At 46.2% G+C, this 25,400-nt stretch overlaps 1 pseudogene; it reads left to right on the top strand.

The window, feature by feature from the left end:
• Positions 1–426: 426 nt before the first annotated feature.
• On the top strand, positions 427–8,138 carry LOC129656522 (40S ribosomal protein SA-like; annotated as a pseudogene).
• The last annotated feature ends 17,262 nt before the right edge of the window (positions 8,139–25,400 follow it).

Raw genomic sequence — 25,400 nt, 5'->3', positions numbered from 1 at the left:
ACAGTTGTCTCCTGATCTGTTTGCCTTATTATACCTCCAATTTCCTATTAATACACTATATTTTAAATTAGCCAAGAATGGCAGCACACTCTGTAAACACAGAGTGTCTTATCTGAGCACACTCAATTAAGTGTGGACAAACGGAGAATGAATTAGGACACTTCTTGAAACGGTTTACTCATTTCAAGAAGTTCAACATTTCAAGAAGTGTCCTCAATCAGTTTAATGTTTGATTGTGTGTTAAGCGTGTGTTTTGTGTTTTCCCGCCTGGTTAGTTTCCTCTGGGCCAGCTGTGCTTTCTTTCACCAGCTCTTTCTCCTGACAAAATTACTTGCAAGCACAACTGAAATTCAGAATAAGCTCAAATTGTTCCCTACAGGGCAGGCATCTTAGAGCAAAACTTTACTGCAGCGCTGCTAAGGCGTCATGTCTTTCTCCAAGTTGGCTGAGAACGAGCAGAGTAGGACTTGTGTGGTTAGTCCCTCTGTTGTGTCCAGCTCCTTGTGACCCCTCCTTTGAGAGGAGCTTGGCGGGCTACAGGCCCTGGAGTCCCAAAGAGTTGGACACGACTGAGCGACTATATATTCTTCCGGATTCTTTCCCGTTACAGGTCGTCACAAGATACTGAGTACAGCTCCCTCACTACACAGCAGCTCCTTGTGCCACCTGGCGTACATACAGCAGTGCGTGCGTACTGACCCCAAACTCCTGACTCACCTCTCCCCACACCCCCGTGTCCTCTTTGGTAACCATAAGCGTGTTTTCTATGTCTGTGACTCGACCTCTGCTTTCTAGATAAGTTCATCTGTATCATTTTTCAATATTCCACGTGTGTGATGTCATACGATGCTTGTCTCTTTCTGTCTGACTTACTTCACTTAAAGTGAAATCACCATGTTCATCCATGTTGCTGCAAATGGCATTATTTCATTTGATTTTATGACTAATTTTCCATTGTATATATATTCCACATCTTCTGGAGCAAGCACTTCTTAGACTGTACAGCTTGGCTTACTTAAAAGGAACAAAAATTGTGAGTAAACCTAAGTTTTTTTAGAGATGGAGAATTTCTCTGCAATGATTCATATATCATTAATTAGCATTTAATAGAGTAGGAGACCAAGAATAGTAGGTAAAATTGGTGTGTGCTTTTGTTTTATGTCACTTATGTCAAGTTCTCATGCTGCTGCTGCTGCTAAGTCGCTTCAGTCGTGTCCAACTCTGTGCAACCCCATAGATGGCAGCCCACCAGGCTTCTCCATCCCTGGGATTCTCCAGGCAGGAACACTGGAGACGGTTGCCATTTCCTTCTCCAATGCATGAAAGTAAAAAGTGAAAGTGAAGTCGCTCAGTCCTGTCCGACTCATATCAGGGTTAAATTATGTTCACAAAATACAGATTTCTTCTGTTCTATTCTTGATTCTTTAAAATTATGTGGTACTTTACAGTCAGTTGTTCTTTGCTTGCATAGCCTTCACATGATTTTCAGAAGTAATTCTTGAAAAAAATTTATTTTATAGACTTCCTTGCTTATTTTTCTTTTGTTACAGCTGCTTTAAATATTAGTCTTGAGAATTCATGTTTTACCGGAAAGTAGTCAATTTCCTGAATATTCTAGTATATTTGCAGTGTATATAAAGGGGTTTATATTTACTTTGTGGGTGGGTATGAGATAATATGAAATATACATTGGACCTGCTGTCTGACACAGGACCAGCGTGCCAGGCCTAAATGTCTTGAAGTTTCCTGGGCGATAGAAATGTCTTTTGGTTTGTTTTCTTTGTATGTTTCCTGAAAGTGTTAATTTTGCTTTTTCCTGGTAGGAAATGATTACCCTCATAACAGACATTTTGAGGATTATTGCTGAGGTTTGTTAGTACAATTCTATGCACCCTTTATTTTAAGGCTTGTGAGTAGTTTCATTTCGCTCTCTCTTTTTTTAGTTTCAGCTCTAATACATGCATTTTCTGTCTCAGTTGAATGCCCCACATATTCAAGGAGGTCTCTTCACTCTGGCTGGTGAGGATTCTCAGCCCCACATGAATGTTGGACACTTTTCAATCCATTCAGTTCAGTTCATTTCAGTCACTCAGTCATGTCCAACTCTTTGCAACCCCATGAACCGCAGCGTGCCAGGCCTCCCTGTCCATCACCAACTCCTTGAGTTCACCCAAACTCATGTTCATTGAATTGGTGATTCTATCCAACCATCTCATCCTCTGTCATCCCCGTCTCCTCCTGCCTTCAATCTTTCCCAGCATTAGGGTCTATTCTAATAGTTAGCTCTTCAAATCAGGTGGCCAAAGCATTGGAGTTTCAGCTTCAGCATCAGTCCTTCCAATGAACATCCAAGATTGACCTCCTTTAGGATTTACTGGTTGGATCGCCTTGGTGTCCAAGGGACTCTCAAGCATCTTCTCCAACACCACAGTTCAAAAGCATCAATTCTTCTGTGCTAAGCTTTCTTTATAGTCCAACTCTCACATCCATACATGACTACTAGAAAAACCATAGTTTTGATTAGAAGGACTTTTGTTGGCAAAGTACCATCTCTGCTTTTTAATATGCTGTCTAGGTTGATCATAACTTTCCTTCAAGGATAAGCATATTTTCCTTTCATGGTTGTAATCACTATCTGTGGTAATTTGGGAGCCCCCCAAAATAAAGTCAACCACTGTTTCCACTGTTTCCCCATCTATTTGTTGAGCTCTTTCAAATCCTAAAAGATGATGCTGTGAAAGTGCTGCACTCAATATGCCAGCAAATTTGGAAAACTCAGCAGTGGTCACAGGACTGGAAAAGGTCAGTTTTCATTCCAATCCCAAAGAAAGGCAATGCCAAAGAATGCTCAAACTACCACACAATTGCACTCATCTCACACGCTAGTAAAGTAATCCTCAAAATTCTCTAAGCCAGGCTTCAGCAATACATGAACTGTGAACTTCCAGATGCTCAAGGTGATTTTAGAAAAGGCAGAGGAACCAGAGATCAAATTGCCAACATCCCCTGGATCATCAAAAAAGCAAGAGAGTTCCAGAAAAGCATCTATTTCTGCTTTATTGACTATGCCAAAGCCTTTGACTGTGTGGATCACAACAAACTGTGGAAAATTCTGAAAGAGATGGGAATACCAGACCACCTGACCTGCCTCTTGAGAAACCTATATGCAGGTCAGGAAGCAACAGTTAGAACTGGACATGGAACCACAGACTGGTTCCAAATAGGGAAAGGAGTACATCAAGGCTGTATATTGTCACCCTGCTTATTTAACTTACATGCAGAGTACACCATGAGAAACGCTGGGCTGGAGGAAGCACAAACTGGAATCAAGATTGCTGGGAGAAATATCAAAAACCTCAGATATTCAGATGACACCACCCTTCTGGCAGAAAGTGAAGAGGAACTAAAGAGCCTCTTGATGAAAGTGAAAGAGGAGAGTGAAAAAGTTGGCTTAAAGCTCAACATTCAGAAAACGAAGATCATGGCATCCAGTCCCACTCAATGCATAGGTCTCCAGTAATAATTCTTTCCTCAAAAGTTGTTCCTGCCCAGCCTTGTGGAATTTCACCTGTGTGTGATCAATGACAGAGACTCAATGGGCTCATAAGGCACATGCAATAATTCTTTCTGTCTGAGTAGCTCTCTCTCATCAATGCCCTGCTCCACACATATCACCTGCTGTGCCTCCCTGGCTCACCTGTGTTCTCAGATCAGGGCTTTGCTGGGCTGCATCTGGCTTCCCCTCCCTGTACCTGCAGCATGGAAATTGCCTGAAGGCAGACAGCCAGGAGTCTTCAGATGGATTTGTGTATCCATCTTCACTCTAGGAACTTAGTTCTGCATGGCCTGCTGTCCAGGACCTGAAAACAGTTGTTCTGAGTATTTTGTTCAGCTTTTTAATTACCAGTGCCAGGTGAGGACGTTCAGATACTGTTCCTCTTAAAGCTGGAAGTGGAAGTCACATTTTATTTTTACAGACACTCTTTGAATCAGTAATTCTAAATCAGGTAACCGTATGTGATTGAAAGTATCTTTTGCTTCATTTTCTGTGTTTTGCTCTTGCAAATGTAAAAACAAAACCAAATATCAAGAGACACACTAAAACAGGTTTTGTTTTCTGTTTTTCCTGGTTGAACTTTATGCCAACACATCCTAGGTAAGGACTTAGGAAGCTTCCTAAATTAAGGCACCAGCAAGATCATGGGATCTGCAATCAACAGGGATCTTAATGGAACCAGAGAGCCTTTTTTTTTTTTTTTCCATGCTGTAGGAGGTGGATGCAGTAGTTGAGGGGCCACAGGGATCCCAGGACCTTAATGACACCAGTGAGCCAGCTAAAATACAGGAGGCTGAGGCCAGGTACAGCACGTTTGGCCAATGTGAGCTGAAACATATTTAACTCTGAATTTCCAGAACCATAACCTCAAACAAAATGTTCACCTTCTTCTGATATTCACATGGAAAGATTGCACAGAATCTTTTACCCAGAAATTCTACTTCCATGGAAGAAAGCCACCTGGGAGATTGCTTGGAGAATTTAAGAGATGTGTGGTTTTTAGGTGGAGAAAGAGGAAGTGAGTAAATGGCAAGTGTGGTTCAGAAACAGAAAGGGGTCTGTGCAAACACAGCAGGCTCTCTTTGCTGGAAGGCAGGCCGTGTGCTCGATACTCCTTCTCCCTTTTGCTGAGCTCACTTTTATCATGTTTTAGGTAGCTCCAATGAAAACTTCAAGTACGGGGTCTTCCCTGGTGGTCCAGTGGTTAAGAATCTACCTTGCAGGGCAGGGGACACTGGTTCGATCTCTGGTCCCCAGATGACCCCACATGCCACAGAGAAATTAAGTCTGTACACCGCCAATACTGAGCCCAGGCCTCCTAGAGCCCAGCGCTCCACAGCAAGAGAAGCCACCAAAGTGGGAAGCCCAACCACCCAACTAGAGCACAGGCCCTGCTCTCTATAAGTAGAGAGAGCCTGTATGGAGCAAAGAAGCCAAAAATAAATAAAATTATATTTAAACAAAAATCCCTTCAAGTACAGTCACTCTCAATGGTTCAAGTAACTCCTGCTCGATGTTCTCAGCACACTGGCGTATGGGGTCTACAGGAACACCCTCCTCCCGTGAAGGTCGAGCGTTTCCATCGACCATGTGTCTCCATCACTGTGCTGTGCCATCTCCCTGCTCACCTCTGCACAGAACTGCTTCTGATGGTATCACTCTTTAGGCAGGGGAGTCATTCTTGTGAATCATCATCTAAGAATTAATATCTCACCTGCAACTTTATTTCTACATTCCTTAAAAGGAGTTCCTTAAAATCCCAATTGTATTCCTCAAAAGAGCATTTTAACAAAATCTTGATTTGAACACCTATGTTTTTATTTATCAACTTTTATGTCTGCTTCATTGTGTCCTGTGCTCTGGCTCAGCCTCTCTCTCCGCCTCTGCTCTTGGCCTCTCATGAAACAGCGTACAGGATGTATTAGTTGCATCCGCCCTCCCCTCTCACTGGCTCTTTTCCATCCTCCCTTGTCTCTCCGTGACATGTGTAACTATGTGCACATCACTATTACCGTGACACCCTCCCCTCCTTTGGGAAGCCTGTTATTACCTTCCTGCTTCTTTCTCTGCTGCCCCGTGTGTGTCCCTGCCCAACACTCACAGCAGCATCACAGCAAGCGCTCTCCCTCACTCTTCTCTCCAGAGTTCCTGCTGGAATTTCTGGACACCACCTCCCAAGTATTTACCTCTGACTCTGACTTCTTCTTCCCTGGTGGGCCCTGTAGCATCTTCCCCTGAATGAAGATCACAGATAAAAGCTAAATTTTCCTTCTTCCCCAGCTACCTTAGACTCCCCTGTGGATGTCTCTTTCTCATCCAGGCTCAGTGATTCAATATCATCCATGAACCATTTTTCTATACTCAACCATCTATCTGGCCGTATTGATACCGTCTCCAGGGGAGTGGGTGGGGCAATGATGGGCAATGTTGAGATGGCAGGTAGAGGGCAGGCCAGGCAATGCGGGCGTGAGAATGAAGGGCAGTGATAAGAAGGGGAGCGGATTATAGAGAAGTCACAAGGGCAGAAGAGGTTGGTGAATGTTTTTGAAAACACATCAGGGAAATATCTGGGAGAGGAGAGGTTGAGTCTTAAGGAAAGAGAAATGATCATTGCACAGCTCCTCAGGGGGAGAGGGGTGGGGAATCCAGCAACGTGCTAGTTTACCAGCAACATCCTATCAGATGCTGTATTTCAGTTGGAAATACTTCAGGCTACAAGTCCATTAGATTTGTAGAAATTCCATATGCATTAGAAATTGATACATTTTCCTGCAATGGAATAAATTAGGCAACGGTTATGCATTACATTGTTTTCTGTGATGTCAAGATGTCATTTTATATTAGTGTTTATTCCAACGTGGACCAGTAAAGCGTATTATAGTACATCATCTAGTCACTGGACTGATTTGTGGAAAATAGTGTCCCAAGAGAGAATATTCCCAAGATAGTGTCAGCTGAATATAAGCAAGATACCATAAAACATTGTGCACAGTGTGCGACCATTTATGGTTTTAAATGTGGCTGTGCTCACACTCAGTCACGTCCCACACTTTGTGACACTATGGACTGTAGCCCACCGGGCTCCTCTGCCCATGGCGATGCTCCAGGCAGGGATACCAGAGTGGGTTGCCGTTTCCTGCTCCAGAGGACCTTCCAGACCCAGGGATTGAATCTGAGTCCCTTATGTCTCCTGCACAGGGAGGTGGGTTCTTTACCACTAGCACCACATGTGGAGTGAAGAAGAAATAGATATTCGTAGTTGCTTGTGTCCATAAAATGACACTCTGGGACGTCTCTCCTGATCCAGGGGCTAAGACTCTGTACTCTCATTGTAGGGGCCTGAGTGCAATCCCTTGTCATGAAACTAGAACCCACATGCCACAGCTCAGAGTTCCCATGGAAAAGGTCCCGTGGACACAGCCAAATAAATACTTAGAAAAAACAAATAAACCTCTGGAAGCTATTCCTGAGAAACAAAACACATGGCTGACTGTGGAAGCAACAGGGCCTTGACAAGAAGGGAGGGGGTAGGAAGAACAATGTAATATGAAGTATTTTATATTTCTAGGTTCTTGAACCTTGTACATGTATTATAAATTTCTCAGAAATGCCAAGACATTACAAAAAAATCTAAACCGCTAAAGAATAAAACTCACAGCGTTATTTCTACAAACTGAATGAAAGTCAAGTTTGTTTTATCAGAAGGATTATCTGGCTTCTCTAACATATCTTCTGAGGCTTTTCCCACGCTACCCAGACAGTGGTCCATATGGCACTGCTTGGATTCTTGTCATAACTTAAAGTGAATCTTTTAAACTATCCTTGGTCCTTGATGTCCCGCAAATGAAGGACGACACCATCACGTTCCTTGCAGCAGGGGACCACTTAGGCAGCACTGACCTTTACTTCCCAATGGATCAGTACATCTACAGAAGGAAAAGTGGTGGCATTTACATTAGGAATCCGAAGAGAACCTGGAAGAAGCTTCTGTAGGCAGCTCATGCCATCGTTGCCACTGAAAACCCAGCTGCTGTCCCTGCTGCGTCCTCCAGGAACCCTGGCCAGCGAGCTGAGCTGCAGTTTGCTGCCGCCGCTCCTCTGGTCAGCCGCTTTGCTCCTGGAGCCTCCACTAACCAGACCCAGGCAGCTTCCAGGAGCCAAGACTCCTGGTGGTTATGAGCCCAGGGCTGACCACCAGCCTCTTCCAGAGGCATGTATGTGAACTTCTTACCATCGGTCTGTGTGACACGGACTCTGCTCTGCACTCTGGAGACCACCCATTCCCGGCAACCAGGGAGCTCAGTCGGTGGGTCTGACTTGGTGGATGCTCACCAGGGAAGTTCTGCCCAGCACACCGTTTCCTGTGAACACTCTTGGGAGGTCGTGCCTGATCTCTACGTCTGCAGATTCTGAAGAGATTAAAAGGGAAGAGCAGGGGGCAGCTGACCAAGCTCTGACCAAGGAGGACTTCACCGTGAATGGGTCATTTCAGCAGCTGAGTGCAACGCTACTGGATCAGAGGTGCTGGCCTACCCCACAGGCGGGCAGGCGAGCTCGCTGCCTACTCCGCAGTTCCCCCTGAAGGCTGGCCTGCAGCGCCCACTGTTCAGGCCACTGGACGGGTCAGCACAGCACTGCGTAGGCTTCAGCTCTTCTTTCACAGGCTCTTTTCTTGGGTGGGGGCTGTGCTGGATCCTTGCTGCTGCGCAGGTGTGCTCCAGTTACGGTGAGTGGGGAGCACTCTGGTTGTGGTGCCTGGCCTTCTCGTTGCAGCGGCTTCTCTTGCTATGGAGCGTGGGCCCCAGGGCCCCCAGGCTTCAGTGGTGGCAGAGCATGGGCTCAGGAGCTGTGGCCCCCAGTCTGTGGACCACAGACTCGATGGTTGTGGTTCATGGCCTTAGTTCCTCTGAGGCACATGGGATCTTCCTGGACCAGGGACTGAACTCATATCTCCTGCATCAGCAGGTTTCTTTACCATGAGGCATTATGGAAACCCCACAAATTCTTAAAATGGAAATTGGATGACAGAAAATAAGCAGCTTCTAAATAAATAAATATGTCTACTCATGAGGATGTTCTGTGACTTTTGCTTTTTTCTTTTTACATAATACGAAAATTTCCTAATTCATAATTCATTATATTCTTCCCTCAAACAACATTTGCAACTGCTAATTTTATTAGCTAAGCTTGATCCAATTTTTAAAATACTTTTCTCCCACTTTCCCCTATGCACTGTACATTCTTTATCAATTGATATAATATTATATCATTGTTCAGTCACTCAGTCATGTCCAACTCTTTAGACCCCATGGACTGCTGCACACCAGGCTTCCCTGTCCTTCACCATCTGCCAGAGATTATATTTATATACTTCATATGGATAGGAGGATAATCAGTTGGCTTCATCCTTGAATTATTTCTCTGAATCTGCCATATTAATATGCTAGTAAGATATAAGACACTTGACTGACTTCAGCATAATAAAAAATAATAGAATCAGGTGACCATATATTAAGACTGATTATAAAAGCAGCAGCCATGTTGATAAGGAGCAGTGACACGGGCGGGGGGGCGGGCATTTTAAGTGGTGAGAGAGAGGGGCTCTGGCCTCAGGGATTTAAAGGGCTGCTTGAAAACAGAGTGGAACTCGGCTCAGTGGATGGACCTCCTGGGAGTCACTTCCCAGGGACATGCAAGACAGAGTCCTGAGCATCCTGAGTGCCCACCAAGTGATCTGAAGCTGCAGCCAGGGCACTCCTCTGCATATCAGTGGAGATGGTAGCTGTATTGTGTGTCTGTACAAGTCTGTATAAGGTGACCCTGCATGCAGAAAAGTAAATTTGACTACATGGCAGATGGCCTCAGCTCTAATAGTAAGATCTTTCCTTAAATCAATTTCTTTCTCCTCTCAGCTTCTCCATCTGAAAGGAGTTACTCTTCATGAGACCCCTTCTCTTTTAATTCCCTTCTTCAAAGCCTCATATTTTGTAGCTTTTTTTTCAGTAACTATCTTTCCATGTTTATTCCTCAGACAACATAAGCAAGAGTAAAATTTTCTTATTGGACTTTAAAGATAAACAAATACTTTTAAAATCAGACGTTCCAAAAGTTCTAAATTCATTTATGTTCTCACTTTAGTATCTTCAATCATAAGTCTGCAATGAGCATTTTTACCTGACTCACCTGGAGAAATATCAATAACCTCAGATATGCAGGTGACATCACCCTTATGGCAGAAAGTGAAGAGGAACTAAAAAGCCTCTTGATGAAAGTGAAAGTGGAGAGTGAAAAAGTTGGCTTAAAGCTCAACATTCAGAAAATGAAGATCACTTCTTGGGAAATAGATGGGGAAACAGTGGAAACAGTGTCAGACTTTATTTTGGGGGGCTCCAAAATCACTGCAGATAGTGACTGCAGCCATGAAATTAAAAGACGCTTACTCCTTGGAAGGAAAGTTATGACCAACCTAAATAGCATATTGAAAAGCAGAGACATTACTTTGCCAACAAAGGTCCGTCTAGTCAAGGCTATGGTTTTTCCAGTGGTCGTGTATGGATGTGAGAGTTGGACTGTGAAGAAGGCTGAGCTCCTAAGAACTGATGCTTTTCAACTGTGGTGTTGGAGAAGACTCTTGAGAGTCCCTTGGACTGCAAGGAGATCCAACCAGTCCATTCTGAAGGAGATCAGCCCTGGGATTTCTTTGGAAGGAATGATGCTAAAGCTGAAACTCCAGTACTTTGGCCACCTCATGTGAAGAATTGAATCATTGGAAAAGACTCTGATGCTGGGAGAGACTGGGGGCAGGAGGAGAAGGGGACGACAGAGGATGAGATGGCTGGATGGCATCACCGACTTGATGGAAATGAGTTTGAGTGAACTCCTGGAGTTGGTGATGGACAGGGAGGCCTGGCGAGCTGTGATTCATGGGGTCGCAAAGAATCGGACACGGCTGAGCAACTGAATTGAACTGAACCTGATTTAAAACACAACTCTAGGGGGTGATTGGTGGCGGGACTCCACAGACCCCTGGAATTTTGAACTCTCGACAGTTAGATCTCCTTTTACCGAAGTGTTAGCAGCCAATGGAGCAAGGCGCATATAGTGCCAGATTACAGGGCTGACAGCGGGGAAAAGACAGTTTATTGATGGTAGAAAAGATCTGCCTTCTGACAAGCAGCCGCCTCTCACAGTGAGGCAAACCGGAAGTGCCTGCAGAGGCAGAGCCGCGTGCGCAGGGAGAGTGATGCTTCAGCCACACCAGTTACCAGCGCAGCCTTCAGAAAGGGGTCGTTCCTTGACCTGACTCCTGCTTCCTGTTTCTTTAACTCCCTGTGCTTCACTGCTTCAGGGGCTGCTCTGCTGAGTTGGACTCCCCTTTGCTTTTCCTAGATCTCCTTGGGGCCATCTCACAAGGCCCGGCAGCAGGCAGGAAGCAGTGGCGCCATTGGGCAGGTCTGCTCCTGTAACTCCTCTGGCAGCCGTGCGGCTGGGAGAGCGCGCTGAGGGTCCACCGTCCCTCTCATGGGACCAGAGGTCGGAATGTGATGGGACCAGAGGTCGGAATAGGGAAGATGGAAGGGCTGCCTTTGCTTTATTTCACTCCCGGGCCAGGAGCTCTTAACCGGAGGGATTTGGAGAGCCCAGGGAGCCTGTGCCCTCCCTGAAAGTGAAAGTGAAAGTGAAGTATCTCAGTCGTGTCCAACTCTTTCTGAACCCGTGGACTGTAGCCCACCAGGCTCCTCCGTCCATGGGATTCTCCAGGCAAGAATACTGGAGTGAGTTGCCATTTCCTTCTCCAGGGGATCTTCCGGACCCAGGGATCGAACCCAGGTCTCTGACATTGCAGGCAGACACTTAAACCTCTGAGCCACCAGGGAAGCCCAAGTGATGCATAAAATGCATCTGTGCACAAACTTTTGTTCAGAGAAGAGTAAAGGCCCTGGATTCACCCCTTCAGAATATTTTATCTTTGTTCCTAGTCTCTACAGACCCTGTGCGTTGAAGCACAACACTGCTGAAGTGATTTCATCACACTTCCACTGCGCCAGTCCCTAGTAAACCCAGCTTTCAGAATCAAGAGAAGCTGGTGGCTGACAAGGCTTAAAAACATCCTTTGGAGTTCCTAGAATCAAGAGCACTTGACTGTACTCTACTGGAACGTTTTAAGGTCTAGTAATTTGCTTTTTGCTTGTGAGCAGCTAGGTCAAATTGTTTCCAAACAAGAAAACCGAGCTAAAGTCTATGTGTCTGACCAGGGTCACAGGACACACACTACTTTAGGGCGGGTCCCAGGTCGGCCTGAGATTCTGTCATTACCAGGAATCAAAGTAGCAAAGAGCATCTGTGACACAAACCCTAAAAGCGTTTTATTATTGGATAATTTGGGTTGGGACGGTTCCCTAGAGAAGAGAATGGCAACTCACTCCAGTGTTCTTGCCTGGAGAATTCCGTGGGCAGAGGAGCATGGCGGGCTACAGTCTAAGAGATCACAAAGGGTCGGACACGACTGAGTGACTTTCACTTTCTGTTTTTAGTTTGGATCTATGGAGAGGTAAAGTCTTTTCTGTGGATATTTGTAAATGCTTCCTGCAGATCCAGTTATATGGCTTTGTGTTCTTCTGGAATTGCTCCCATGACATTGATCTGGACTTTATACACTTATGTGCCAAATTACTCTGTTTTCTGTGCAATGGTGGTAAAACAGCTTAAAAGCAAGTAAACAAGCCAAAGCCCGTGAACTGATTCAAACAGGCTGAAAGCGCCACCTACTGTCCAATCTGTAGAGGTGCCCGAGGAATGTAGTCTGAGCCTATGGACTGAGGGCCACAGGAACTAGGATATTAAGGTAAATTAGACTCACATCTAACTATACTTTCTACTTATATGCTATTTATAACGAGTTATGTAGTTATATTAATGCTCTCTCCTGAGCATTCTCAATCTTTGGTTACAGAAAGTAAGATATTGAAAATCACTGAACTGTGGCAGATGTAAGAAACAGTATCAGACTATCATATGCTTTCCACGGGTCCCGATTGTCCCACACCAAAATGCCTTTTGAGTTCTGGAGTAAAAATGCTATTTGCCACTTATTGCCACTTATTCCTAGTAACAGCTGAGGCCCAGCGTTCCCTGAGTGGCCCCTCCTGCTGGGGACTTGACTGTATTTATTTTACATGTGTTTAAGAGATGACAGAAAAAGAGAAAGCTCTAAAATGGCAAAAGCTTTCAGGTATACCAAAAAGGTGGTTTTTAATGTTGGTTTCAGTGTTTTGTTTTTAGTGGAACAATCCATTATAGAACAGGCCAAAATAAGTTTAGAGAATACAGTGTACATTTTCTACCTCTGAGAGCTACTAAATAAAACATGTCTTTACTATGGGCCTGGCATAACTTCAGACTTGCCTTGGACAGGTGACTGACCTCCAGGCTGCCTTAAACCCAGCCGGTGTTCAGGGAGTGGCCCGTGACTGGAGGCACAGCAGCGTGCAGCCGGCGTCTCACTGTTTGTGCTGCTCGTGTGCTCTTTCTGTCTCTGGCCCTTCAGCAGATATTCACTCTCTTCTACGCAGCTTATCATTTGTTTGACTCTGAAATACATTGGTTCAGTTTTTATGATAAGCTGGTTCTGTACAATCATATGTAGTGTTTATTTAAATGCAAACAATATACACTCTTGTTCAAGTTCCTCCTGAGTTAAAAGTACACCCAAAAAGAAACTGGATAATTTAGAGTAAAAGTAAAATTTCTCTTTCATGCTTATCAAAGTATCTGTGGTTCATTTGTATATATTCCTCCAGCTTTTTAAAAAACATTTTCAAATATATATTTATTTACACAGATAATATAGGTTCATTTTTTGTTCAGTTAGACAAATAATGTGTGTGTTGTTTTACAACTTGCTTTTGTCATGTAACAGTATGACTTTGAGGTGTCACCATTTCCTGTTTGGGGGTTTTCCAGTGGTTTTAAATAGGAATATAAAAATCTTTCTTTAGAACAACACGATTCTGCTATAAGCAAACTAGGTTCATCTAGCATCCACATTCAAGGACATTCAGAAATGGCTTTAGTTGCCCTGCACATCCCACCATCAGGAATGGAGGAAACTGCGAGCAAGGAAGGTCTCAGTAATGAACACCAGGCGCCCCGTTAACCCAGCGCTAAAGGAGGAGGGCGGGGCGAGGACAGCTCACGGGCTGCGGGGAAGGTCTTGTGATACCTGTGTCTCCAGCCTGGCCGGTAGCAGCCGAGAGAATTAAGGACAGAGAGACGGTAGGCGGGGAAGAGTGGAGGGCAAGAAACGGGCCTCCTGGCGGCAAAGCACAAAGGGCACAGCAGAGCCTGGGGAGGACGAGCGGGTCCGCGGGAAGAGCCGGCGGCGAGACACCCGGAGGAGGCTCCCTCCCGCTCACCCCACCCCAGAAGGGGCCCACGGGCCTGGTGGGGGGGTCGCATCCGCTCCCCTCACTAAGACTGTACACTTCAGGCTGGTCTGGGGAACACACTTCTTGTTTCACTTGAGTGATTCAATTATGCCTCCCCTGTAATTTCAGCTTGGGTCTTCTCTGCCTGCCTTCCCCTCACTTTTCACTCTGCCCTCAGTCTTCATTTTTTTCTGGCAAACAAAATATGGTCAGCAGGCAGAGTTGACTGCATAAAAGGCAAAGGTCTGCCTCTCAGGAGTAATACATACTCATATCGCTATGCTAGTTTATTTGTATTTATTAATTTAATTTAGTATAACATAATGCTACATAAATATATGCTTATATAATGTAAATAAATATTAAATGTTATGTACTATTATTATTTTAATATAATATTTATATATCAATGATATATGTTAATATTAATAATATATAGGCTGATTTAGTTAATGACATGCCTAGTGAGAAGACTAATGAAGACTAAAGAAGTCAGAAAAAAACAGAAATTTGAAGATCTTTCCTCAAACTCCATGCTCACGATGTAAATGGCGAGATGTGCATGAAGGTTCTTGGCCAGGGCCCCTCACAGGCTTCTCCAGGCCCCTGTATGGTCAGCAGTAAGAGAGGGAGCCAGGGTCCAGGCAAAGCCCCCAGGCCGAGGCCAGGCCGAGGCCCCCGCCAGTCTCCTTCCTTCTGTCACCGTACGTCACCTCCTCACTTACACTAGTGTAAATGAGTGTTATCACCTCTCCCACAGAATGAAGGGTGTGTGTTGCAGGAGAGCTGGAGTGAGCTCACTGGTGACACAAATCTTAAAACTATAGAGAGAGGGAGTTGGAGGGAGGGAGACAGATAAATAGACTTATGTGCCCTGGCTTTAGACTGTAGTGTGAAATTTATGATATTAAAACTGGTGAGCCTTTAGCTTGTATTCTTATCAGTGCCTGTATTAAACAATTGATCACTCACCTAAATATCATAGATTCTAAATCATAAACTAGGATTTTAAAATACTGTAGTTTTCTGTGTTACCAAAATGCACTTTTCAAGCCAATATTCAAATCATCCAGTGTCTTCTTTTGGTGAGTGTTTGGTCACATGTTGTTGTCTTTTTTAACTTTTTCTTTGTATTTGGGGTGTAGCCCATTAACAAACAGTGTTGTGACAGTCTCAAGTGAACACCAAGGGGAACAGTTCAGCCAAACACACACATGCGTCTTTCTCCCCCAAACTCCCCTCCCTTCGAGGCTGCTACATAGCATTGACATCCATGTGCCAAGCAGGGAGTCTTTGTTGATTCCGAACCAAAGCCAACATTTGCTGCATCATCAGAGACTCTGTCAGAATCCTTCCCAGAGGTTAGCGAGGAGTTTCCTGGAAAACACTCAGCCCACCCCCTGTTGCCAGAGGAAGAGTGTTGATATACGGGTGTTAGTTTTGGGAGAATTTGCTGAACTGGACCAGCTTGTACAGAGATGGAAACAGCTTGTCACCATCAACATTGTCACCGTTCCCCAGTAGGTTCAGCCTCCCCCCAATGTGCCCTGAGTCCTGACTGCTGAGCAGGCCAAGCCCGCTTTCAGCCCCCAGCGCCTCCTTCCGCATGGCCATGGCCCGCAGGAGACAGAGGGACTGACAGCTAGTCCCCTCCTCCCCCTACTCACAGGCCTGCCTGAGCCAGCTCTCTGCTCTGGTTGAAGGAGGAAGAAGGCCCAGCAGCAGCCCTGGAAGAAGCGCACAGAGCACCCTCCATTCCCAGGAGTGCAGGCTCATTGTGCAGGGCCCAGGAGACACGGGGGCAGGAATAATTTCAGCGCTGGACACTGTGGGAGCGTGTCTGCTGAACAGACTCAGGGACTGTCTGTTGACCATGGGAGCTGAAGAACAGGAGAGATTTGCATGGACTGGGGCAAGCTGGGAGGGTTTTTCATGGTCTAAAGCACAGGCTGTGTCTCTCTGGGCTGAAAATATTAACCACTGAGCACTAGCTCCCACCAAAAGAGGGTATTGGTTAGAGCTGTCCAGAGATGTAAGAGCTTCTTAGGGAGAAAAGAGGGGATAGTAGGAGGATGTGAAATGCCTTGTAGAGCCTGAACCACATGCCCAGCCTTCTGACCTCAGTTTTGGGAGATAGCAGTTTCTTATGCTTGTCCCTAGTGGCTCAGATGGTAAAGAATACACCTGTAATGTAGGAGACCTTAGTTCGATCTCTGAGTCAAGAAGATCCCCTGGAGAAGGAAATGACAACCCACTCCAGTATTCTTACCTGGAAAATCCCATGGGCAAAGGAGCCTGGTGGGCTACAGTCCATGGGGTCGCAGGGACATGATTGAGAGACTAACGCCCTTTCAGTTGAGGGCAGCTGGTTTGCTTGAGCCTGATCAGGGAGGGGCACAGGTGAGTGCTGCTTCTGATGAATGGAAGAGTCTTTGGGCCTAGAAAAGAAAACAGCCATCTCATAGGCCCTTGCTGAATCTTCTAACTTCAGAAAAATAAAACCAAACCTTAGGTCCCACCCTGATGCTCCAGGCTGGTTGCATCTACCTGGGACTTATCACCCCTTGTCCAGAGGATTGATCACCCCCTGCCCAGCTACGAATGCCATCTCAACTAAAGAATACCCAAAACATCCCACCTGACTAATGTTTCCCTTATCGCTCCCACAAATCTCCCTTTCAATATGAAGCCTCCCTGATCCCTCTCAGGCTCAGCCTGGTCGATAGGCCGACTGCCGCCCCTCCTTGCCTGAATAAAGGTCATCTACTTCCGTTGAGGTCATCTCTCCTTTTCTGCCTCAGCCCAATCTATACTTTACAACCAGCACTGTCCGAGAGAAGAGGGCAAAGAGGTGCCCCCAGGGAGTCAAGACACAGGCTGCTTAGTCAGCAAGACAGCTGTGAGGGGGTGGAGTGGGCACCCCGCTGGACCTCTCCCGCTGTCCCTGGGTGCCCTGCAGTTCCAAACTTTGGCCTGAAAACATCATAAAGAAGGAGCCTTTGTATTCTGCCTATTACGAGTTAACCACTAAAGGAATGTTGCCTATAAGCTTGTACATAAGTCCCATCTCTGGGAGCCTTGCATCCCAGGTAATGAGCACCAAGCTAAAATAACTTTGTTTAGCTCACAGGAAACTTCCTGACTAGACTTACCTGTGAATAATGGCAGGGAGGCAGACATTAACACATGCCCTCTGGAGCCTGATCAGAATGAGGAAATATTTGACTTTCCTCCCCCACCACCTTTGAGAATTAATATACAACAAGCCTGAATTCTAACTCAGGCAAGATGGGTCCTGGGACAAGGGTCCTGGGTTTCTGAATAAAGTCACTGTTCCTTGCCCCAAGATCTCATCTCTCAATTTATTGGCCTGTTGTGAGGTGAGCAGGACAAGCTTGGACTCAGTTACAGAAGAGCTGACAGTCTTGCTCTTTTTTGGGAAGATTTCCATTTTCATTCATTTAGTCATTCATCGTGTATTTGAGTCCTGCTCAGAGCCAGGCCCTGCCGAACTCACCCTTGGAGCTCAGACCTCACCGGGTCCATGACGCCTTTCTTGATCCCATGCTCTGCCCGCACCATTTCCTGCCTCACCCAGGACCCCTCGAGTCTTTAAGCACACTTCGATGAGCTCTCCAGCTTGTGGGCCCTGTGAGGACCTCGAACAGAGGCAGAACGGGGCTCAGCAAATGTGATGATGACCAGGAATCAAATCAATGAGCTGGTCAAACACAAACCAGGCTTAGGTCACATTCACCAAAGGTCATCTTCTTATCCCTCCTTCCAGAGCCAGAGTTTCAGGGAGACCTTTACCAGGAGCCCAAGGATCTTCTCTGACACTAACCTCATCTGAAACGTTAACAGTCTGGGTGGATTTTGTTTTCAATTTTATTTCTTTTTACACTTGAAGTCACTTCATGACTATTCCACTGAATACTGAGTAACTTAATGATCACTTCTGTTGTGTCTGGGCCAAGAAAGCCCAATACAGGGGTAGGATACTGAGGAGGAGAAGGTCAGGGGAAGGGGTGGGGGTGGTGTGTGAAACAGAAGAGGCAGGCGGCGCCCACCCCGTCCTCACTGCCCCGCCCCGGGGGTAGGATGCTGAGGAGGACAAGTTCAGAGGAGTTGGGGGTGTGGGGATGTGAAACAGAAGAGGCAGGTGGCCCCCACCCCTGTCCTCACTGCCCCGCCCCACCCCCTTTGTACTTAGCCAACCTGACTGTGATTACCTGGGTCCAGATGTCTCCTTGCTGAGGGTCTGTCCTTTAGAGACAGCTGTAGAGGTCACAAGACAAACCTAAGTTCTGGGGCACTGAGTGATCCAGGAGCAGTCACCTGTGCCATCAGAGAGTCAGTTTCTGACCACATTGATGCTCTCCCAGAGTTGGGCGTGAGTTGGTGGCTGGCCTTGTTCACCGTGAGATGCTGCAGCTCTTGCCCTGCCCTGAAACCCTTCCCTGCAGCCTGGCTGTCTTCAGGGGACACCTGGATAAAACAGGCATGAGCGAGTAGGAGAGAGTGGGTGCTTCCGGGGCAGAAGAGATACAGAGAAACTGGATTTCACACTGGCCACTTCCAACTGGTCCCAGCCTAATGCCACTTGTCATACACCCTGAGTGGACATGATCTCCTGGGAGCTCAGAAGACTCTCCTGAGAGCTGGGATGTGGAGCTCTGGAGGATGGGGCTGGGATAGCCCCCGACATGAGGCTGGGGCTCTGGGGCTCTGAAGCTGGCCCAGGGAGTGAAGCTGGGCCAGGCAGGTTTGCAGTGTAGACTGTCGGATGTCTGGCTGAAGCTGCTGACATCCGTGGTCACACCTCCCTCACCCATCTGACTGTTTCGGATCCCAGCAGTTGAGCAGGGCTGGTCTAGCAGGCATGCGACTGAGACAGGAGCTCAGCGTGGGTGGCTCCTCCACCCGCCTCTGCTCTCCTCTCTCCTGGTCTCTCTCTCCTTCACCACCTCTCTTCTTAGGCTGCCAGGGGAGGGCTGCGTGGAGTCCTGGTCGGTTGGGTGGCACAGAGGGTCCCAAGAAGGGGTGTCATAGCTGGGCTGGTTGCCCTGTGCTCGCCGGTGGCTCAGGGTCGGTGAGGCAAAGAGGCTCCCTGCACAAACACGGTTCCTAGTGACGTGGACTGAGCGACAATGGTAATTTTATATTCTGTGATTTTTTCACAATTAAAAAGAAAAGAACTCGTGTGTGTGTGTGTGTGTGTTATAATGGCCTAGAAAGGAAAATTCTCAAGTCAAACAGAGGAATGAATCGTGTGCTAAACATAGATGAGTCTCAAAGACATAGCACTAAGTGTAAGAAACCAGCATACGTGGCCACAGTTGTACAAATCCATGTACTTTAAATATGCAGAATAGGCAAATCATTCAGGTCAAAAAGCACACAGACAATTGCCAAAAGTTGGGGGAAGGCAGAAGGGGAAGTGCCTGTTTAGTGGGTAGTGGCTTTCTCTGTGAGGAGATGAAGTGCTCTGATTTAGATAGCGGTGATAGCAGCACAGCTTTGCAGAAAGATGGTGAATCATTTGGAGAAGGAAATGGCAATCCACTCCAGTGAATTGTACATTTTACAGAGTAAATTTTATGATATGTGAATTAGATTCAAACTTAAAAATTGTGATTGATAAAGGATTGGTTTTTTTTTAAAGAATTCACACAAGAAACACATCTTATCCTGAATTTTGTTTGGTTCTCACCCTTCTAAAATCTGTAGGCAAACAAACTTCTGGACAGGGATGAGGATTCAGGTTTCCTCCTTCAGGGACTGACTTCTCTGAGCTTCCCTTCATCACCAAACAACGAGGATCCTCAGCCTCTGCAGGAGCTGCTCTCCATGTTCCTACCCTCCCCTCTCCTTCTCCTCCCCCTGCTCTGATGGGCTTCCTCCCTCCAGCTCTGCCTCCTGAGTTCACTCTGGGCTCCTTTCACCGGTGCTCTTGCTGGGCTCCTGACCACACTCTGGCTGCAGCCTCTCCACCCTCCCATTTGCTTTCTCTCTGTAATAACTGATCTGCTTTAACTGCAGTTCTGAACGTGTCTGTTCTCTACTTATAGCATCTGAGTGTCTCCCACTTTCCTAGGAAAGATAGTGGCATCCCAGGCCAGGCTCTAAATGCCTTTCACTCTCTCTCCCCTGCCCCCTTCCTCTGCCAGCCCTCACCCCCTGCGTCCACCCCGCAGTACACACCACCTTTGACATCATCCAGGAGTTGAGATGAATGCTCTGCTTTCACATCTGCCTTTCTGGGGGAACTTGCTCTCTGTTGCATCTACCACTGGCCCCTGGCTCTAGATTCCTGGCTGCTGAACTGCATTCCTTGGAGGCCTTGGCTTGAAAACCATCTGCTCTGCTGATTTTCCCGACTCCCTCAGGCTGTGTCGTAACTCCTTGTCTTTCTTCTGGTCCTGCGTGCTTTATCTCGGTGAGCATGAGCCACATGGTGGGGCACTTACATCTTGTCTGACGCCCCTCTTAGGCCCAGGGCTTCCTGAGGACAGGAATCCAGGCCCCACAACTCTCCACGAGTCTCTCAGGACTGGAGGTGCTCACTGCTCACCTGCATGGTGACTGAAGGCTGCGGCGCCCCCGTCAGGCTTGCAGGGCCATCTGGGTCTCATCTCAGGCACTGTCCGTGCTGTGGGGGAGCAGCTTTCACTCCAAGAAAGCCCCCGCGCTCTTGTTGCAGAGACAGGCTCTGGGAGGCACGGGCGTCAGGGGCTGTGGCTCCGGAGTCTACAGGAGCAATAGTCGTGGTGCGCGGACTTAGCTGTACCGCGGCATGTGGGATATTTCTGGATCGAACCTGTGTCTCTTGCATTGGCAGGCAGATTCTTTACCACTGAGTCAGCAGGGATGACTGAGATAACACATTTCTGACTTCTGCTAATTTTGCTGAGGCCCAAGGACTGTTGAAGGATCAAGAAACACCCAAGAACAGCCGGGCCGCTCTCTTACACATGTGGAAGCCGACACCAGCGGAGCGCGTAGATGGTGTCCCTCGGCGCGTGGCGCAGCTCGGGCCGAGGTCCTCACTCCACGCCCAGGGTCTCTCCTGAGCCCACCGCTTCCTCCCCCAGGTTAGAGGAGAGCACCGGGACCCACAACAGGCCTCTCAGGGCCTGTGAGCCCCGGGAGGTGCTCTGAGGGTCTGGGGGTCAGACAGAGCCTTTATCAGAGGGGCTGAGAGGGGCGGGAGCTCGGCCGGCTCCTCTCCTGTGGCCCAGCTGCGTCTTCTGCAGCTCACTTTCTACTCCTCGCGGTGACCGAGAATGTATAGCTTCCCAAGGAGGTCCCTTCCATATTTTAACAAGTGTAGTAAAGGATCCTTCCTGTCATTGTATATTTTATTTGCCACCAGAGCTTTGAACAAGCAGTGACACACTCCGTCAAGCCCTCATGTAATTGCAGACACTTCCAAGAAGGATTCAAGATAAAACTTAAAAAAAAAAAAAAAAAAAACAAAGCTCCTAGGCAATTGAACCACTTGAGCTGTGACATAAAATCATTTCCTTAGTTTATTCGTTGTGGATAGCACTCCAAAATAATACTTTAAAAGTCATCATGGTCTTTTGGCCTTTATTTCTGAAGGTCTTTGCTGGTGGGCCCCATTTGTCTGAGGAGATCGGTGTATGAACATGAAACAGCATCATTTCCAGTCTGATGAAAGTTGCCATTTTCCTCTTCTCTGCAAGGGAAACACCACCTCGGCTCACCCCGCAGCTATTTCACACTGTCAGGAATGGAGGCCAAAAAAGCCCCTGTGCTGTACTCATAAGTGTAACTGGATCCCTTAGAAACCAGCCAGCTAATCTCCACCCTCAGGAGCTTTAACACCTTGCTACTCAAAGTACAGCCAGGGATCTGCAGGAATTGGCATTTCCTGGGAGCTTGTGAGAAATGCGGAGCCCCAGGCCTATCCCATCACTGCATTCAAAGCCGTAAGTATCCTTTACATCACTGAGAGGAGGGAAGACTGCAGACCCTGAGGCAAAGCTCAGTACTTCCTCTTTCTCAGCAATTGTGAGAGCGCATATCGTCCTTCCACCATTTTCTTTTTTTTAACTGATGCATAGTTGACATATCCCTTCATATTCATTTTGGATGAGCAACCTAATGACTCAATATTTGTATGTACTGTAAAATCATCACTATGATGAGTCCATTGCACGTCCATCATCTCACATTGTTACATCTTGTGTGTGTGTGATGAGGACTTTTTAGATTCACTCTTTTAGCAACTTTCAAATATACAAAATAATTTATAAAATAGTATTATTAGCTATAGTTGCCATGCTACACATGATAATCCCATGAGTGACTTTTCTGTAATTGGAAGTTTGTACCATTTGACCACCTTCACCTACTTCCCACCCCCATCACAGCCCACCTTCTGCAACCACCAATCTGTGCCCTGTATTGAGGACCTTGGTGCTTGCTTTTTATTTTATTTATTTATTTTTTTAAGATGCCACATATAAGTGAGCTCACCCTTTTTCTGTGTACCTGTAAGACTAGTGCAGGTCTTAGTAGGTCCTGGATCTGTTACCCTCTCAGCATTCCATGTGGAATCTTGGGCTGCTGTGGAGAATGATCATTCAGTGGATGGAAAACTCAGTAAGAAGGGAATGTGATCTCCTCCGACCACCTGTCATGGGGCAGATTCTCCCAGCCCTGGTGTGTGGCTCTGGGGCACTTCCACTCCACATCAGTAAAGTGTGTGGTCATTCAGAAATGACTCTGTTTCCAACAACCGTGATAATGGACATCACCTTTGATAAATGCTTCATTAATTAGAGCAACTGCTGTTTGGAAACACAAGTACAGACTTGAATTTCTCCCTTTGAAATGTCAAACATCCAGCAGGAAAACAACTCCCTAGGAGACTTTCCCCTGGATTTTAGTCACAGAGTCAGCAAACCATGAAAACTTCACATGTTCTATAGGCCTTTACAGAAGGTTGCTTTTACATTAATTAAACCACAGGAGTGGGTTTAAACCTGGGCTAATCCTAGGTGATGCAGAACTGACTTCTGTAACTCAGGGAACATTAATTATGCTCTTGGAATCTATGGACAGATAGGAATGAGAATTCATTCATATAAAAAACCACAAGCAAAGATCTTAACCCTTTCTCAAATTTTAATTGCAGGTAGGGCTGGAAAAATTTTGCCCTGTGTATTTCCCATTTCAGAGATTGTTAAAAGCTTTGAATACAGTCAAATTCCCATGGGGAGGACCCCTTGTATTTCTAGAGTACAAGTTTCAACCTGATTGATTAGTCTCCCCGGAGGGACCTGGGCTGAGGGAATTAAAGCCAGTTGATCATCATTCACTTTCCAGTGTCAGTATTTACTGCAAGATAAAGACTGCCATAAGTTACCTTCTCCATTGTCCAAGCATGGCTAATTCCTAGACCTTCAGAGATAACACTTGGTTCTGTGGCTACAGTGCTTTAGTACCCAGGAAACTATGTGGCCAAGTGCATGACTATGTGATTTTGGTGGCTGTTCTCTGAACTGTGTAACTGGAGAAAGATCACAGAAATTATGCAGATTATTTTATGTGTGTACCAAGCAGCTGTCACTTTTAACTCTTTTATCCACAGCCTAATCTTGAATCTCAAGTTCAGTACAACAAATGTTCAACCAAATATCTAGGAACAAATGGAACAGGCTGGGGGTAAGCCTAAAGATTAATACATGTCAGAGCTGATGAACGTTAGCAATTACCTCATCCAGTCTCCAAATCCTCCAATGATGTGTGGCATCTCCAGATCATCGCAGAGCCAGGCCCCTCCCAGCACACCCATGTCTCTCATCCTTCAACCATCCTTTCAACAGTGACAGAGAATCAACTAGTGTCAGGAACCAGGAAAGAACTGTGAGCAAGACACAGCCCCACTTTCGCAAAGTTTTCAGTCCATCAGGATATTACAGGAGAACTGACAATCTGATGAATGTTACAGAGAGTGAATGCAGGTGCTCTGGGAGCTGATGGAAGGGTTAGAGAAGACTCCCCTGAACAAGGAGTATTGGACATCAAGATGAAATGATGGGGAGCTGGTGGAACAGGGGTAGGGAGAAGAGCTCCCCGGGCAGGAGGAACAGCGTCTATAAAGCAATGACTCGGGGGAAACATGGTGCCAGGCTCTAAAAGAAGTCCAGGGCGGTGGGGAGATTAGAGTGAGGAGGAACACAGGGGTCACTCATGGAAGGTCCTGGAATCTTGGGCCTGGTGGTAGTGAGAAACTACTGAAGTTTTTAATGAGGATTTGGGTTATTTTTTAGTTACATTTTCTGCTGTAGGAAGGATAGGTTGGAAGGAATGCAGAGAGACTCTTTGGGGGCAGGGGGCAGGCAGAGAAGGAAACTTTGACAAATCAAGGCAGAAAAGGGTGGGAGATTCTATTAAGGGGTGGCATTTGAGACAGAAAGTAGAGTAAACATCACTCTGAGAACTCGATTCAGATTGACCATTCTCCTGAGAGGTTCTCCTGGTGGCTCAGATGGTAAAGAATCCAGCTGCAATGAGGGAGACCCGGGTTCGATCCCTGGGTTGGGAAGATCTCCTGGAGGAGGGCATGGCAACCCACTCCAGTATTCTTAGCAGGAGAATCCCCACGAACAGAAGAGCCTGCAGGGCTACAGTCCATGGGGTCACAAAGAGACACAACTTAGCAACTGAGTAGCAACTGAGTACACAGGCTCAGTGTTCACTCTGGCTGAGATTACTGAGAGCAATGTAACCAGTTTTACATCTGCCTACAGGAGGTTTGTTTCAAGAACAAAATTCACAAAGTAACGTGAATTAAATTCACATTAATTTGTAATGGGGACAAAATTCACAATGTTTCTAAAGTATAGCTCTCAGCATATGTGTTAAAACAAACAACAACAACAAAAAAAAAAAAAACCTACCATACTTCTACAGTGGAGATGGGCAAACTTCTATAAAGATCCAGAGAGTAAGTATTTTAGCTTTGCCATATGACATCTGTTGCATCCACTCAGTTCAGTCATTGTATCCAAGAAGCACCACAGATAAAAAGTACATGAAAGAGCCTGTTTCAAGAAAACACTACTTATAGACAAGGAAATCTGGATGAATATGAGTATAATGAATATAATTTTCTTGCTGCAAATATTATCTTTAAGAATTATTTTCAACCATTTAAAGATATAAAAACCATTTTTAGCTTTCAGTCCCTACCAGCACAATCTGGGAGTGGAATTTGGTCCACGGGACGTAAGATGCAATGGTGGCCTATTCTATCCATTTACAGTGGACTCTCCCACCCGGAGGGACCACCATTCCAAACAGAGTGACACTGCTATGTGCTGTAACTATGAAACGTATACTCAAAAATCAAAACCCAAATTACCAAAGGCTGCCTGAGGTGT

Source organism: Bubalus kerabau, chromosome 6 (genome assembly GCF_029407905.1).
Source record: "Bubalus kerabau isolate K-KA32 ecotype Philippines breed swamp buffalo chromosome 6, PCC_UOA_SB_1v2, whole genome shotgun sequence".
In the NCBI taxonomy this organism is placed as follows: Eukaryota; Metazoa; Chordata; class Mammalia; order Artiodactyla; family Bovidae; genus Bubalus; species Bubalus kerabau.
Note: the sequence above shows the minus strand (reverse complement) of the source record. Positions and strands in the feature narration are given on the sequence as shown.